Genomic DNA, 5000 nt, shown 5'->3' with positions numbered 1-5000 from the left:
GTATGCTAAAATAAAGCATTCTAAGAAGTGCATAAAGGTCTTATTTTAAGTAAATACAATGATAAAAAACAAAACTGTCGTCCACCAGTGAACGTTAATATCCAAGGTAAGCAATCTAGCAAATGGGAAGTACTTTTATCTGAGGGAATGCCGATCAAAATTTATATCCCTGAAATTGCGTATAATTAAAGAAATTGTACTAAAATCTTAAAGAGGGTTACAGCTAAGCGTGTAAAATTCATGACAGAAAAGGAAAACAAGGTATTCAGACATCTATGCATGTAATTAAGGGCATTTTCTGAAATGTTAATAATGCTCCAGAGCAAAAAATGTTAAATGGCAGATAGATATGAATGAAACTGGATCAAAGAATCTCATCCCCAAATCCACTTCGAGAGAGTCAAACGAGTATTTGATTATAATCACGGTCTGAGTCAGAAGATCCCGGATGTTTGCTCTGGAGATAACTCGCAGAGTGTGTTTCCATCATCCTTGCGAAATGGCGGCTCCATTACTGCTGATATTGAAACTCATTAGCATAAGGAGTGGGCTGAGCTCCTCACAAAGGAGGAGGTGCCAACGGAATTTGCATTATTCGCCAGTCTTTTCGCAATTACTGGGACATTCTTCGATCGTGATTTCTAATTTGCTGAAGAACCTTTGTGAATATTGTCAAAAACTAAAAGCAATCGAATCTTGCATTACACTTGTTTTAGAGTGTTTTTCATATTTGATTTTAAAATCAAATTTAAAAGTACACGGAAAATGTTTTATTACTTATTGTACAAGAAATGCTTCCATTCCGACGCGGTGACGACATCGTAATAAGACTTACTTAAATTTTCTCCACATTTCTGTTGAGTTATACAAAGACAAGGATAAGGAATCTTGAATGAAGTGAAATCCTTTCTTTTCATCGCCTATGAATTGATTATCTTAAATGTCAAGAGTTCCAGCAACTGTCTTTCAATTTATCTGTTTGATATCTCTCGAAAAGTTCAGACATTTTAAATAGCACGTTATGTTCCACTGACCATTTTCAGTATGAAGAAAATTACATATGGCAGCGCTTACAGCACCATGACAAGCTTACACCGAAATTCTCATTATCTGGTTCGTTCACAAGGTAGGATGTCCTTTCCATTATCAGTTTACTTTAGCTATGCAGACTTTTTTTCCTTTAATATAGGTTAATGCCCACTAGAGCTGATAGAAAGTGGACCACTAACTGTTTTCACTACAGGTCTCGAAGTAGGGCCAGATTCTTGCTAAAGTTAAGTAGATATTTCAAGTTCAGAAGCCATCCTTCATGATTCTTCCTTTTCTTTATTTAGAAATGTGGAACCCTGGCCTTCACTGTATTACCAGTCTTAGTGAATAAATCTTTTAATTGCTAAACTTATTTATTAATAAGCTGTAACCCGTTTCTTTTTCATGGCAGTAAAACGTAATAAAAAAAATTTATATTACAGTGTGGAATGGAAATTTATCGCAAGAAAAATGTGGAATTCATTTTTTTAATAAGTTCCTATCAAAACCCGTAAAAACTTTCATTTGCAAACTAGAAAAACTCCCATTAGCGTATTTCAAATTTAGGATTCTTCCTGTTCAAAAAAGAATTAAGAACCGTGCAACAGTTTTACGGAAAGACTACAAGAGCTATCACTTTCAACTTTCGATTTCACAATGTCTCTTATTCCCTTCGATTTAAAAAAGCAGCGAAATCTTGGCCGAGTTTTAGACGCATGCAATACCGTCACCCCCCCCCCCTCCCCCCCGCCCTCCACCCTTTCCCTACCGCACATACACTATTCCCTCCCTTCTCCCAACCCCACCCCTCCCCTCCCCCCGATGGAAAGCTGTTTGCCATAAAATCAAAAGGAGCGAGAGCCTTGCGTGAGACTTAAAAGGCCATTCCTGTGCTGATGGAGTGTTATGAAGAATCCCAGCTGCTTTCGGTTTAATGAAAATCTACGAGATATATTTTCCCAGAACTTCTCTTCGCTTTTTCGTTGCGCTCCGTCGCTTCTTTCCTGGCGTTGTTATAGCACAACAAGACGGCAACGGTAGCTACCTCCAACGACTCTAAGGAGCATCGGCAGCGCCAACGACGACGGCAACAATGCCGTCGGGATAGGATTAACATTTTAAAGATCCTTCCGAATGAAAGGAGCCGAAAGATGCCAAGTCAGGAGTGGAGTATGTTGTATATATATAATATACAGATTATCTATTAATATATATATATATATATATATATATATATATATAATTATATATATATATAAATATATATATATATAATTATATATATATATATATATATATATCTATATAATATATAATATATATATATAATGTGTGTGTGCCGGTATACACAGGTATACACACACATTTTTTTTATTGTTTTGCCTGTTCTTGTCGTTGCCGCCCTGTGATAAAACGAGCAAGGATGTACATAATGAAAATTCTCATACAGAATAAAAATTACAAATAGATACCCTCCAACGATGGGTGTAATGTAGAAGCGAAGCTTAAAGAGTATGCCGAAGAACGGAATCACCAGAAGGGCGTGAATGTTGTGCTGTCGCTAACAACTGATATAAAATAAGACAGGAATTAAGAGTGGAAGCGAGCAGTTACCAGATCTTCGGTAAATGTGAAGAGACGTGGGAGGAAAAGAGGAGTAGATACATTTTTCGAAGTCCTGCGGTGAGGACGCCCAAACCAAATATTGAGATAGGTCAGTAATTTCCCAAACACTTTTGACTACTTAGCATGCCAAGCCGATGATCACAAGGACGAATTCTATATATACGACGTTTGAGATCAGAAAGATTTAGTAAAGCGAAAATGAAAGCAATGCGTGGTTGCTAAGGCAGTGGCTTACCTTTAGCTGGGCTGGTTTGTTGACAACCCCTACGAGGAATTGCAATGGAATCAGATCCGGAACCTGATACCCTATCCTTCTGGTATGTAATAACAACAATAACATATTAGCTTATTGTAACCCATCTAAATCATTTATAAATAATAAAAAAAAATTCCCACATAATACGAATTTTAAAGTTTCTATCCAGTTCACAGCGGATTACGGTACAACTGTAGTTTTTTTTTTTTAGTTTTTTTTTTTTTTTTTTTTATCTTTTAAATTGTTAGCCAACAGCGATTTGCCCTTTGAAGTGATGAAATCGCATGAACTAAGAAAATTTGAATCAATAGTTCTGAAAGATGATGTCAACGGAATGTAGAAAAAATCGGGTAAAAGGCCATAACGCAAATTTTTAATATATGTGAAAATAGAATAAAGTCTTATTTATTCTTTTCAATGTTTCCTCTCATAAATAAAATCAGCACAAACCTTTCGAAAGTGTTATGAGGCAGTAGGTTAATAATTAGAATAAAATAGAATAAAGAATACAAAAAGGATTTTTCTTTTGAAGATTTCATCTTCAAAACTCAACATAATTCTGTGCTTAATTCAAACAAAGCAAAAAAAAAAAAAAAATATGGCGAGCGAAGATGGTATGAAACAAGATGAACCGTTTTTTGTGGCCGTCTTAACTAGACGATAATTATTCCTTTTCTAAATAAGTGTTCCATTCCTTAATACATTATTCCGTTAACCTTAATATAATTACATATGCCTATATCAAAATTACAGAAAATATTTGCCGGGGAGTTTTCTAAACAGAAAATGTATGAGTGTGTTTTTTTTAATACTTATCTTTATAAGGGGGGGGGGGGGGCACCGGCCCCAGCCATACCAATCTCGGCCCCTAAACCATAGAAGAACTATTGCGCATTAAAAAGAATCCAGAAAAGGAAAAAAGGGGCAATTAGTTTTTCTTCCGTCGACAAAAAGTTAAAAAACAATCGCTTAATTGCTCTAAACATTCCACTTTTTTCAGTGCGCAATTACGTAATGTGTAATTAGTCACTTGGTCCTGACGTATGAAGAGAATTAAGTCTTTATGGAGCAAAGCCTGCCCCCCCCCCCCCCCAAAAATGAATGAGCTTTGTTTCACGCCACACAATGAGTAGATTCAAATGTTCCAGAAAAATGCTTAAGACTAATGACGGAACCCAGCTAGGGTGGAAGAATGTCGTTTGTCCTACAGATGGTCGGGTATTTGAAAGACACTTGCATTTTTCGTTCAAAAGGGCAAGGCGAGGAGAGAGAGAGATGAGAGGAGAGGGAGAGAGAGAGAGAGAGAGAGAGAGAGAGAGAGAGAGAGAGAGAGAGTCTTTCTATTCAAGAAATCAAAAAATCATGAAATTATTTGTTCTCTCCCTTGAAAATAAATACAATTTAATAAAAATAACCAAAATTACTAAAATAAGAAATTCAAGGCAAGATTAAAATCATTATATAATTATAAATAATAAAGATAAAACTGAAAAAGATAGTATGTTCTATTGTTTTCTTTGAAAAGACAGACACAGCAAGATAGGTTTCAATTCAAGCTTCCCTACCTATTATTAACTGTCGTTTGGTTTTGGAAAAACACTGCCATAAAAAACTATCGAGTACAAATTGACTTCTCGCCCAGTCAAAGCACAAAAAGACAGAGAAAGGGGGAGAAAGGCGGCAGAGTAACAAAGAAGCCAGTCACTCACACGGACGAATAAGAGAACGAATGGAAATCTTTGGAAGCGACACAAAGTCTACGGAGGGAAATCATCACAGCTGCTCGTCTTCTTCGTTTTATAATATAAAATCATGAGGGTAATAGTTCTACTGTACATTTTGTGAGTGTAAAGTATGATTTTATCAGCAGGATTCTTCTACGATGCGTAATTCTGTATAAATCTCAAAACATATATATATATATATATATATATATATATATATATATATATATATATATATATATATATATATATATATCATATATATTAATAATGATAATAATAAAATATAATAAATAATAATAATAATAATAATAATAATATAATAATAATTTTTCCTTTGCCTTTGAATGTTCTATTGCGCTATT

This window comes from Macrobrachium nipponense, chromosome 20, assembly GCF_015104395.2.
Source record: "Macrobrachium nipponense isolate FS-2020 chromosome 20, ASM1510439v2, whole genome shotgun sequence".
NCBI classification, from domain to species: Eukaryota; Metazoa; Arthropoda; class Malacostraca; order Decapoda; family Palaemonidae; genus Macrobrachium; species Macrobrachium nipponense.
The sequence above is the reverse complement of the archived record's forward strand: the minus strand, read 5'-3'. Positions refer to the sequence as shown.